Source organism: Odocoileus virginianus, chromosome 28 (genome assembly GCF_023699985.2).
Source record: "Odocoileus virginianus isolate 20LAN1187 ecotype Illinois chromosome 28, Ovbor_1.2, whole genome shotgun sequence".
NCBI lineage: Eukaryota > Metazoa > Chordata > Mammalia > Artiodactyla > Cervidae > Odocoileus > Odocoileus virginianus.
In genome coordinates this window covers 5,087,415-5,100,732 of record NC_069701.1, presented here as the reverse complement: position 1 = coordinate 5,100,732, position 13,318 = coordinate 5,087,415, and the positions used below count along the sequence as shown (strand labels likewise).

General features: G+C 38.4%; 1 protein-coding gene across 2 annotated transcripts in view; it reads left to right on the top strand.

Moving 5' to 3' along the window:
• Positions 1-13,318, top strand: part of TYR (tyrosinase) — a 163,154-nt gene that overhangs the window by 94,357 nt on the left and 55,479 nt on the right. The gene's annotated exons all lie outside the window — the stretch shown is intronic.

The following is a 13,318-nucleotide window of genomic DNA, read 5'->3' as shown; positions in this document are numbered from 1 at the left end:
GAAGGCATTCTGTGTGTGGCAACCTGAGAAGAGCACTAGAATTCAGATCAGATAACAGTGAGTGTGAGACCTGATACTTTAAACTGACTTTGGTGTGACGTTGGAAATTCTGACTTCAATTCCCTGAATTTCAGCTTCTTAACCTAACATATTGGGAATATAATACCTCAAAGAGATATTGTGATAATTAAGGACATTACAAGCCTAGTGCAGTCTGCACAAGAAAAATATCTACCAGTTTTAGAATCGTCTTTGGGAACTTCCTGCTAGGGTTATCAAGAAAACTTGTGAACATTTTTTTTTAACATTTTGATATTAAATCCAATTAACAATAATAATAATGCTAATAGATATAATAATAATTTCTATGACTATGATTAAGGTAGTGTTATAAAAGCCTAGGATTGTAACTATTTCTAGGCTTTAAATAATCTTCCTTAGTTTAAGTATGCATATATTTTCTTGATAAATGAGGAACACATAGTAATGTTCTGCTACAATCTGAGAGTCTACTCCATACTATACATGCATTATTAGTCACTATATATTCAGTTCAGTTCAGTTCAGTCGCTCAGTTGTGTCCGACTCTTTGCGACCCCATGAATCGCAGCTATATATTAGCTATTATTATCCCTAGAATAAGGTGAGGACACTGATGCTAAAACAATTTCAATGACTTTCCCAGTATCAAATACCAGCATACATATGAGCCAGATTTCAATACTACAGGGTCCTCTCCACTTAACAGAAGATGGTCAAAAGCAATAAAACAAGACAGAGCATGTGGATAAGAGGTGTTCAACAAGCACTGATGTTTCATTATATTCATGGATAATTCATGATAAGGTGAATAAATTAGCAAAACTAAATGAACAGATAAATGACATTTTTTTTCTTTTACTTTTTCCTTTTTTTTTCCCTTTATTTTTATTAGTTGGAGGCTAATTACTTTACAATATTGTAGTGGTTTTTGCCATACATTGACATGAATCAGTCATGGATTTACATGTGTTCCCCATCCTGAACCCCCTCCCACCTCCCTACCCATCCCATCCCTCTGGGTCATCCCAGTGCACAAGCGCTGAGCACTTGTCTCATGCATCCAACCTGGACTGGTGATCTGTTTCACACTTGATAATATACAGGTTTCAACGCTATTCTCTCAGATCATCCCACCCTCAACTTCTCCCATAGAGTCCAAAAGTCTGTACGATACATCTATGTCTCTTTTGCTGTCTTGCATATAGGGTTATTATTACCATCTTTCTAAATTCCATATATATACATTAGTATACTGTATTGGTCTTTATCTTTCTGGCTTACTTCATTCTGTATAATGGGCTCCAGTTACATCCATCTCATTAGAACTGATTCAAATATATTCTTTTTAATGGCTGAGTAATATTCCACGGTGTATATATACCATAGCTCTCTTATCCATTTGTCTGCTGATGGGCATCTAGGTTGCTTCCATGTCCTGGCTATTATAAACAGTGTTGCGAAGAACACTGGGGTATATGTGTCTCTTTCAGTTCTGGTTTCCTTGGTGTGTATGCCCAGCAGTGGGATTGCTGGGTCATATGGCAGTTCTATTTCCAGTTTTTTTAAGGAATCTCCACACTGTTCTCCATAGTGGCTGTACTAGTTTGCATCCCCACCAACAGTGTAAGAGGGTTCCCTTTTCTCCACACCCTCTCCAGCATTTATTGCTTGTAGACTTTTGGATAGCAGCCATCCTGACTGGCGTGTATTGGTACCTCATTGTGGTTTTGATTTGCATTTCTCTGATAATGAATGATGTTGAGCATCTTTTCATGTGTTTGTTAGCCATCTCTATGTCTTCTTTGGAGAAATGTGTATTTACTTCTTTGGCCCATTTTTTGATTGGGTCATTTATTTTTCTGGAATTGAGCTGCAGGAGTTGCTTGTATATTTTTGAGATTAATCCTTTTTCTGCTTCCTCATTTTTTATTATTGTCTCCCATTCTGAAGGCTGTCTTTTCACCTTGCTTATAGTTTTCTTTGTTGTGCAAAAGCTTTTAAGTTTAATTATGTCCCATTTGTTTATTTTTGCTTTTATTTCCAATATTCTTGGAGGTGGGTCATAGAGGATCCTGCTGTGATTTATGTCGGAGTGTGTTTTGCCTATGTTCTCCTCTAGGAGTTTTATAGTTTCTGGTCTTACACTTAGATCTATAGTCCATTTTGAGTTTATTTTTGTGTATGGTGTTAGAAAGTGTTCTAGTTTCATTCTTTTACAGGTGGTTGTCCAGATTTCCCAGCGCCACTTGTTAAAGAGGTTGTCTTTTTTCCATTGTATATCCTTGCCGCCTTTGTAGAAGATAAGGTATCCATAGGTTCGTGGATTTATCTCTGGGCTTTCTGTTTTGTTCCACTGATCTGTATTTCTGTCTTTGTGCCAATACCATACTGTCTTGATGACTGTGGCTTTGTAGTATAACCTGAAGTCAGGCAGGTTGATTCCTCCAGTTCCATTCTTCTTTCTCAAGATTGCTTTGGCTATTCGAGGTTTTTTGTATTTCCATACAAATTGTGAAATTATTTGTTCTAGTTCTGTGAAAAATACCGTTGGTAGCTTGATAAGGATTGAATTGAATCTATAGATTGCTTTTGAACTCATGTTCACAGTATTGATTCTTCCAATCCATGAATGCAGTTTATTTTTCCATCTATTTGTGTCCTCTTTGATTTCTTTCACCAGTGTTTTATAGTTTTCTATATATAGGTCTTTTGTTTCTTTGGGTAGATATACTCCTAAGTATTTTATTCTTTTTGGTGAATGGTATTGTTGCCTTAATTTCTCTTTCTGTTTTCTCATTGTTAGTGTATAAGAATGCAAGGGATTTCTGCATGTTAATTTTATATCCTGCAACTTTACTATATTCATTGATTAGCTCTAGTAATTTTCTGGTAGAGTCTTTAGGGTTTTCTATATAGAGGATCATGTCATCTGCAAGCAGTGAGAGTTTTACTTCTTCTTTCCTATCTGGATTCCTTTTATTCCTTTTTCTGCTCTGATTGCTGTGGCCAAAACTATGTTGAATAGTAGTGGTGAGAGTGGGCACCCTTGTCTTGTTCTTGACTTTAGGGGGAATGCTTTCAATTTTTCACCATTGAGGATAATGTTTGCTGCGAGTTTGTCATATATAGCTTTTATTATGTTGAGGTATGTTCCTTCTATTCCTGCTTTCTGGAGAGTTTTATCATAAATGGATGTTTAATTTTGTCAAAGGCTTTTTATGCATCTATTGAGATAATCGTATGATTTTTATCTTTCAATTTGTTAATGTGGTGTATTACACTGATTGATTTGTGGACATGGAAGAATCCTTGCATTCCTGGCATAACGCCCACTTGGTCATGATATACGATCTTTTAAATATGTTGTTGGATTCTGTTTGCTAGAATTTCATTGAGGATTTTTGCATCTATGTTCATCAGTGATATAGGCCTGTAGTTTTCTTTTTTGGTGGCATCTTTGTCTGGTTTTGGTATTAGGGTGATGGCGGCCTCAGAATGAGTTTGGAAGATTATCTTCTTCTGCAATTTTCTGGAAGAGTTTGAGTAAGATAGGTGTTAGCTCTTCTCTAAATTTTTGGTAGAATTCAGCTGTGCAGCCATTTGATCCTAGGCTTTTGTTTGCTGGAAGATTTCTGATTACAGTTTCGATTTCCATGCTTGTGATGGGCCTGTTAAGATCTTCCATTTCTTCCTGGTTCAGTTTTGGAAAGTTATGCTTTTCTAAGAATTTGTCTATTTCTTCCAAGATGTCCATTTTATTGGCATAGAGCTGCTGGTAGTAATCTCTTATGATCCTTGTATTTCAGTGTTATCTGCTGTGCTCTCTCCATTTTCATTTCTGATTTTGTTGATTTGGTTCTTCTCCCCTTGTTTCTTGATGAGTATGGCTAACGGTTTGTCAATTTTATTTATCTTTTCAAAAAAGCAGTTTTTAGCTTTGTTGATTTTTTCTATGGTCTCTTTTGTTTCTTTTGTGTTTATTTCTGCCCTAATTTTTAACATTTCTTTCCTTCTACAAACCCTGGGGTCCTTCATTTCTTCCTTCTCTAGTTGCTTTAGGTGTAGAGTTAGGTTATGTGTTTGACTTTTTTCTTGTTTCTTTTTTTAAAAATTTTTAAATTTTTTTCATTTATTTTTATTAGTTGGAGGTTAATTGCTTTACAATATTGTAGTGGTTTTTGTCATACATTGACATGAATCAGCCATGGATTTACATGTATTCCCCATCCTGATCCCCCCTCCCACCTCCCTCTCCACCCGATTCCTCTGGGTCTTCCCAGTGCACCAGGCCCAAGCACTTGTCTCATGCATCCAGCCTGGGCTGGTGATCTGTTTCACCCTAGATAATATACATGTTTCAATGCTGTTCTCTCAAAACATCCCACCCTTGCCTTCTCCCACAGAGTCCAAAAGTCTGTTCTGTACATCTGTGTCTCTTTTTCTGTTTTGCATATAGGGTTATCGTTACCATCTTTCTAAATTCCATATATATACATTAGTATGCTGTATTGGTCTTTATCTTTCTGGCTTACTTCACTTTGTATAACAGGCTCCAGTTTCATCCATCTCATTAGAACTGATTCAAATGAATTCTTTTTAATGGCTGAGTAATATTCCATGGTGTATATGTACCATAGCTCTCTTATCCATTCGTCTGCTGATGGGCATCTAGGTTGCTTCCATGTCCTGGCTATTATAAACAGTGCTACGATGAACATTGGGGTGCACGTGTCTCTTTCGGATCTGGTTTCCTCAATGTGTATGCCCAGCAGTGGGATTGCTGGGTCATATGGTAGTTCTATTTCCAGTTTTTTAAGAAATCACGCTGTTCTCCATAGTGGCTGTACTAGTTTGCATTCCCACCAACAGTGTAAGAAGGTTCCCTTTTCTCCACACCCTCTCCAGCATTTATTGCTTGTAGACTTTTGGATAGCAGTCATCCTGACTGGTGTGTAATGGTACCTCATTGTGGTTTTGATTTGCATTTCTCTGATAATGAGTGATGTTGAGCATCTTTTCATGTGTTTGTTAGCCATCTCTATGTCTTCTTTGGAGAAATGTGTGTTTACTTCTTTGGCCCATTTTTTGATTGGGTCATTTATTTTTCTGGAATTGAGCTGCAGGAGTTGCTTGTATATTTTTGAGATTAATCCTTTGTTGCTTCGTTTACTATTATTTTCTCCCAATCTGAGGGCTGTTTTTTTCACCTTGCTTATAGTTTCCTTTGTTGTGCAAAAGCTTTTAAGTTTAATTATGTCCCATTTGTTTATTTTTGCTTTTATTTCCAATATTCTTGGAGGTGGGTCATAGAGGATCCTGCTGTGATTTATGTCGGAGTGTGTTTTGCCTATGTTCTCCTCTAATAGTTTTATAGTTTCTGGTCTTACATTTAGATCTTTAATCCATTTTGAGTTTATTTTTATGTATGGTGTTAGAAAGCATTCTAGTTTCGTTCTTTTACAAGTGGTTGACCAGTTTTCTCAGCACCACTTGTTAAAGAGGTTTAGGTAAGCCTGTATTGCTGTGAACCTTCCCCTTAGCACTGCTTTTACAATGTCCCATAAGTTTTGGGTTGTTGCGTTTTCATTTTCATTTGTTTCTATGCATATTTTGATTTCTTTTTTTATTTCTTCTATGATTTGTTGGTTATTCATAAGTGTGTTATTTAACCTCCATATGTTTGAATTTTTAATAGCTTTTTTTTTTCTGTAATTGAGATCTAATCTTACTGCATTGTGGTCAGATCAGAAAAGATGACTGGAATGATTTCAATCTTTTTGAATTTACCAAAACTAGATTTATGGCCCAGGATGTGATCTATTCTGGAGAAGGTTCTGTGTGCACTTGAGAAAAAGGTGAAAATGATTCTTTTGGGGTGAAATGTCCTATAGATATCAATTAGGTCTAGCTGATCCATTGTGTCATTTAAAGTTTGTGATTCCTTTTTAATTTTCTGTCTAGTGATCTATCCATAGATGTGAGTGGGGTATTAAAGTCTCCCTATTATTGTGTTATTGTTAATTTCCCTTTTCATACTTATTAGCATTTGCCTTACATATTGCAGTGCTCCTATGTTGAGTGCATATATATTTATAATTGTTATATCTTCTTCTTGGATTGATCCTTTGATCATTATGTAGTGTCCTTCTTTGTCTCTTTTCACAGCCTTTATTTTAAAGTCTATTTTATCTGATATGAGTATTGCAACTCCTGCTTTCTTTTGGTCTCCATTTGCATGAAATATTTTTTTTCCAGTCCTTCACTTTCAGTCTGTATGTGTCCCTTGGTTTGAGGTGGGTCTCTTGTAGACAGCATATATAGGGGTCTTGTTTTTGTATCCATTCAGCCAGTCTTTGTCTTTTGGTTGGGGCATTCAATCCATTTACATTTAAGGTAATTATTGATAAGTATGGTCCCGTTTCATTTACTTTGTTGTTTTGGGTTTGCGTTTATACAACCTTTCTGTGTTTCTTGCCTAGAGAAGATCCTTTAGCATTTGTTGAAGAGCTGGTTTGGTGATGCTGAATTCTCTCAGCTTTTGCTTGTCTGTAAAGCTTTTGAATTCTCCTTCATATCTGAATGAGATCCTTGCTGGGTACAGTAATCTGGGGCATTACTTTAAATATGTCCTGCTATTCCACTGTGGCCTGAAGAGTTTCTATTGAAAGATCAGCTGTTATCCTTGTGGGAATCCCCTTGTGTGTTATTTGTTGTTTCTCCCTTGCTTCTTTTAATATTTGTTCTTTGTATTTTGTCTTTGTTAATTTGATTTATATGTGTCTTGGGGTGTTTCACCTTGGGTTTATCCTCTTTGGGACTCTCTGGGTTTCTTGGACTTGTGTGACTATTTCCTTCCCCATTTTGGGGAAGTTTTCAGCTGTTATCTCATTGAGTATTTTCTCATGGCCTTTCTTTTTGTCTTCTTTTTCTGGGACTCCTATGATTCAAATGGTGGGGCGTTTTACATTGTCCCAGAGTTCCTTGAGGTTGTCCTTATTTCTTTTGATTCATTTTTTTTTTCCTCTCTGCTTCATTTATTTCCACCATTTTTCTTGTACCTCACTTATCCTATCTTCTGTCTCCATTATTCTACTGTTGGTTCCCTCCAGAGTGTTTTTGATCTCATTTATTGCATTATTTGTTTTTAATTGACTCTTTTTTATTTCTTCTAGGTCCTTGTTAAACATTTCTTGCATCTTCTCAATCCTTGCCTCTAGGTTATTTATCTGTAACTCCATTTTGTTTTCAAGATTTTGGATCATTTTTATTATCATTATTCTAAATTGTTTTTCAGGTAGATTCCCTATCTCCTCTTGTTTTGTTTGGCTTGGTGGGCACTTTTCATGTTCCTTTACCTGCTGGGTATTTCTCTGCCTTTTCATATTATTTAGATTGCTGGGTTTGGGGTGGCCTTTCTTTATTCTGGTAGTCTGTGGTTCCTTTCTATTGTGGAGGTTTCTCCCAGTGGGTGGGGCTGGGTGTTTGGCTTGTCGAGGTTTGCTGGATAGAGAAACTTGTGTCGGTGTTCTGGTGGGTGGAGCTGGATTTCTTCTCTCTGGAGTGCAATGGAGTGTCCAGTAGTGAGTTTTGAGATGGGTCTATGGGTTTGGTGTGACTTCGGGCAGCCTGTATATTGATGCTCAGGTCTATATGTTCCTTCGTTGCTGGAGGATTTGTGTGGTATGTCTTGCTCTGGAACTTATTGGCTCATGGGTGGTGGTTGGTTTCAATGTAGGTATGGAAGCTTTTGGGTGATCTCTTATTATTTAATGTTCCCTGTAGTCAGGAGTTCTCTGGTGTTCTCAGGTATTGGGCTTAAGCCTCCTGCCTCTAGATTTCAGTCTTATTCTTCCAGTAGCCTCAAGACTTCTCCATCCATACAGCACTGATAATAAAACTTCTAGGTTAATGGTGAAAGGATTCTCCACAGTGAGGGACACCCAGAGAGGTTCACAGAGCCACATGAAGAAGAGGAGAGTGAGGAAGGTGATAGAGGTGAGCAGGAGGAGAAAAAGGGGGATTCAAAAGAAGAGAGACAGATCTAGGGAGTACTCTGTTCCCTAAGTGTTCTCCACAGCCCAGAACACCCACAGAGATTCACAGAATTGGATTGAGAAGAGAAGGGGGAGGGAGGAAATAGAGGTGATCTGGGGGAGAAAAAGGAGAGTGAAAAGGGGGAGAGAGTGATCCAACCAGTAATCATACTCCTGAGTAAAAATGGGTACTGAAAATTGGATTCTTAAATGTCCAAAATTGATGTCAAATACTGAAGAACAAAAATTAAAAATCTGGAGTAGAGGTTAGACTCTTAAAAATACAATATTAAAAAAACCAAAAACACACAAAAAAATGAAAGAAATATAGATGAAGTTTGCTTTAAAAATAGGGTCTTTTTTTGCAAGGTTTTTTTGGGTTATAAAAATGAAAATTAAGGAGTAATAGAGGACTTAAAAAAAGGAAAAAAATTAATTAAAAAAATAATAGTAGTAAAAATATATCTAGGAATTTCTCTGGAGCTGTTGCAGGCAGTGTGGGTTCAGTTCAGGTTCAGATAGCCCCTTGTTCCAGCTTACACTTCTTGATATCTAGAGGCCCCTTCCAGTGTAGTCAGTGTTAACTACAGGGATTTTAATCTGTTGCACCTGTCACTTCTAAAGCGCGTCCCTTTGTGTATTTGGCTTCTGTTTGCAGGTCTCTTCAGTGCCTAATTCCACCCTGACACAAGCGGGCGGAGGTGGTCTCTTGTTTAGGTTCGCTTGTTCAGTGGTGCTGCGGGGAGGGAGGGGCGCTGCAGACAAACGTCACTGGCGTGTGTGGGGAGGACCCGCAGTGTTCCGGCCACACTGGTTTTGCCCCGCTCACGGTGTGTGTGCTTTCCCTGTCTACACTGCTCAGGCTCCAGGCTGCTCTCCAGGGAGCGGGCCCTGCGTTATGTGCACTTCCCAGGCCCAAGCCGCTCAGGTTCAGGTTCTCGGGTACTCCACAAAGGCGCAGAGTCTGTTGGGCATGCGTTTTGTGCCGTTCAGGGTCTGAGTAGCTCAGGCAACCAGGAGCTTGACGAGCGCGACTTCTCCCCTCCCCGTCCCAGCCTCAGTTTCTGAGTGTGCCGATCGGGTGTGCCTTGTTTCTCTTCTGGGGAGCTGATCTCTGGCTGCGACCCTCCCAGCGGATGTCAACCATCCAGAATCTCAGGAAGTCTTTGGTTAGAGACTGGAAGCCTGTTTGCAGTTTGGTAGGGGATGCCGTCTCTGGGGCCGAGTTTGCCGCTTTCCGGCTCTGGCTGGTGCCCGCCTCCCCACTGCCTCTGGCGGGGGATGGGCCCCTCCGCAGCCGGCTATCTCCTCTCTGGTGTTGCTCAGTCCTTTGTTCGGTGAATGGGTCGGCTGTGCCTTAGGTTAGGGCTTTTCACAGATTAATTCTCTCTCAGTCTCTCTCTTGCTATCCCACAGTTTAAGCTGCTTTCTCACATTAGCTCCCTCCAATTGCCCTCAGGGCATTCAGGCCTGGTCCTTACCCTAAGCAATGCCGCCCGCTCCTCTCCGTTCTGCCCCCATTTGCTGGTGGCGGATGCGAGCATCTGGGGTACTTTTCTGCTGGGAGTTGCTTTTAGGCATGTATTCTGTGGGTTTTATTTACTTTTCCTCCCTGTTAGGTTGCCCTCTGAGATTCAAAAACTTCCCCCAGACCTGCCAGTGAGAGGGTTTCCTGGTGTTTGGAAACTTCCTCTATTAAGACTCCCTTCCCGGGATGGATCTCTGTCCCTAGCTCTTCTGTCTCTCTTTTTGTCTTTTATATTTTGTCCTACCTCCTTTCGAAGACAATGGGCTGCATTTCTCTGTGCCTGATGTCCTCTGCTAGCGATCAGAATTTGTTTTGTGAAGTTTGCTCAGCGTTGAAATGTTCTTTTGATGAATTTGTGGGGGAGAAAATGGTCTCCCCGTCCTATTCCTCCACCATCTTAGCTCCTCCTCTCAATAAATGACATTTATCAACTTCCTCCCTCTTGTTAGACCTTAGTGACACATACATTAATGACATACCTCTAGCCTCAAGGAGCTCTAAATTCAGTGTACAAGTCAGACCATTGTGCAAGAAACATCAGGCTGTGTTAGGTGTAGCAAAGGAGTCGTAAAGAGAATACTAGAGGAGCACAGAGGAAAAGGCAATGACTTCAGAATAGTTCTAACTAGAGAAACAAGATGAACCTTGAAGGGTGAGCAGGCAGATAGTGGATGGAAAAGAGCAGGGAATATTCAAAACTAAAAGAATAACAAAATAGAGGTATAAAGTGTACTATGTATTTCTGGAATGCTAAATTCTCTAATTTGAGAAGCTTGCGTGATGGAAAATTACACAGATGCAATAAACTGAGTCACTTCATAATAGCCAACACATTATGAATCTTTTTAGGTGTCATGAACTCTTCTAGAAGTGCTGTATGCATTATTTGCTTTAACCTTCATTACTACCCTTATGAAGATACTATTACTTCTTTTTCCAGATCATAGATGAGAAAATAGAAGCTTAAAGGATATGACTAACTTGTCCCAGGCCATCTAGCTAGTATGTGGCATAGCAGAACCACATTTTAAGGTCAAAAGGAGAATCTGTATTTTATCAATATTCTCTTGCCTTTTGGGGAGCCATTAGTTGGACAGATATGGGTTTGGTTGACCTGTTCTGTTTTACCTGAAGATCGTAGCCAATGGAAGAAGTACTAAAATGGCTGGTGGAGGAGATCAGTTCTTTGAAATCCTTGAGATTACTGTGAACAGGGTGAAGGTGTGATAAGGGTGGAGGGTGGAGGAATGATAAGGGGAGTGAATTCTTGTGAGTTGAAAAAAAGGGTCGCCTCCAGTGACATGTTTTCCCTTCCTTCTGGAAACACCCATAGTGCATAAAGAAAGGAACATGTTGATAACAGTTTTTCAAAGATTCACCATCAGGATTTTCTGATTTCCATTTCCAGAACATAATAGACTCTTTCATGGCATCATGCTTTTGATCACACTATTCTCTCTAGCTAAATTCTGATCCCCTTCATCTATTTGTCAAACTCTCAGATATGAAATAGTTATATATAAATATTTATATACATATATACACATAGTCATGTCTAATCACTCCTTTGTTAGAATTGCATGCTAATTTTTCTACATATGATTTGTCTCCCACTCTACCTTGGCTGTTATAGAAGGAAATGCAGCCACTCCAGTCTTTTTGCCTGGAAAATCCCATGGATAGAAGAGCCTGTTGAGCCACAGTCCATAGACTCACAAAGAGTCAGACACAATTGAGCAACTTCACTTTCTTTCTTTCTACCTTGGCTGTAAGCCCTGCAAAATCAGAATTGATATCTTGCAAGCTTCTCTAGTCTAAATACCAAAGAATATCTGGTATGGGGTAAAATCAATGAATTAAATTGAACACAAGTGATATTTATCATGAAGAATAAATGCGTGTAAGTATGGCTTACATGTAATCACATACAAATAAAGTGTACTTAACCCACTGCAGTATTCTTGCTTGGGAAATCCCGTGGACACAAGAGCCTGGTGGGCTACAGTTCATGGGGTCACAGAGATGGACATGACTGAGGGCCTAACACTTTCTTATGTATAGTACAATACATATAAATAAAACTTGCTAAAAAAAAAAAAATCACACCTCTTAATACTCAGGTCATTTTTAGATATTTTTAATGTATTTCAAGCCTTCTATTGCACTAGGTATTTTTTAGGTGATTTTATTGGTTTATTTATTCTTTTACATCCATATGTTTAGTAACTACCTCATACAAGGCATTCTTTTAGACACTACAGATACAGTGGCAAACAACATAGTCGCCTCCTAATGAAAGAGAATGACCTTAAACCACTATTTACCTAATGACTCTTTTATGTCGAGATGTGCCTATCTCTAGGAGTCAATGAAGTGACATTTCAGAGAATATCCATGACAGGAGGAATTCATTAGCTGAAAAGGGAGTCTTGGGCCATATTGCTAAGATAACAGAGTCATTAATGAATTTTAAACAAATCAGGGTTGAATTTGAGTTTTCATAAGATTATGTTTGCTGCAGCTTATAGGAAGTTTTATGGCAGTTGCAAAGCACATTCAGGGAGGCTGATGAAAATGCTGTTACAAGTATCCAGGGGAGAGCTGAAGGAAATTTGAATTGCAGCCATGGTGATAGGAGGCGAGGTAGAAAGGACAAAAGAATTTGAAGTTATTTTGAAAGCAAAATTTATGGAACTTGGAAAATGATTTATATAATAGGTGAGAAAGAAGGAGATATTGAAGATGGCTTTAAGCTTTCTGGCCTATGATAAATGGTGATTGAATTCATTAAGGCAGTAACAATGGGAGCAGGGCCAGACATGGAGAGACTCTCAAGGTGGTGTCGGTTACATAGTGAAATGGGGTGAATGGCACATCGTAGTAAAGATGTCTCTGAAGTAGCTAGATGGCCTTGAACCTCAGAAGAGATTGTGGCCTGCAGATACTAATGTGAGATACATCAGCATATAAAATGCCAGTCTTTACAATCCTTTATGATCACAATGTGGTAGTGACTTTCCTGTTCCACCTCATTGTGTGCATGCATGTGTGCATGCTCAGTTATGTTCAACTCTTTGCAATCCTGTGGACTGTAGCCCACCAGGCTCCACCTCATTGTTCCTTCCCTAATGTCCAAAAGGCTACTTTTTACTGAAAAGGCAACAAAAACTATTGAAGAAGAAAAGGGAAAGCAGTATCACATTAAGGGATTAATGGTATTTATTATTTGTTTATAGTTAGATTTTAAAAATAAAATTGATTTTAAATGTTTTTAGAGTATTTAATGTATTTAGAGTATTTAAATGTATTTAGAGTATTTTCAGATGGCTGTGAATTTTCACAAGTTTTAGAGAGGTTTTGCTTTAAAATAAGCAACAGTTGCCTATTTTCCATTTTATGAATTATTCTATTGTTCCTATATTACTTTCAAGGAGTTTAAATTTTTATCTCTATACATTGCTAAACTTTAACCTTACTAAAATTGTCTTTAAATTTTTCAATACAATTTAGTTCAGGCAGTTAATTATTCATCATTTAGGCAGTTATATTTATAATTACTCAAGCGTTTTCCATAAAAGGCAGCTGATGACTTCTTGCTTTAGTCAAACATTTTCTCTTATAATTGAATTTAGCGATGTTTTTAAAAATCGAGTAGCAGGTCATTTTGTCATGCACAACTGATTAAAAGATGAAACCAAAATGGGTTGAATCCTGT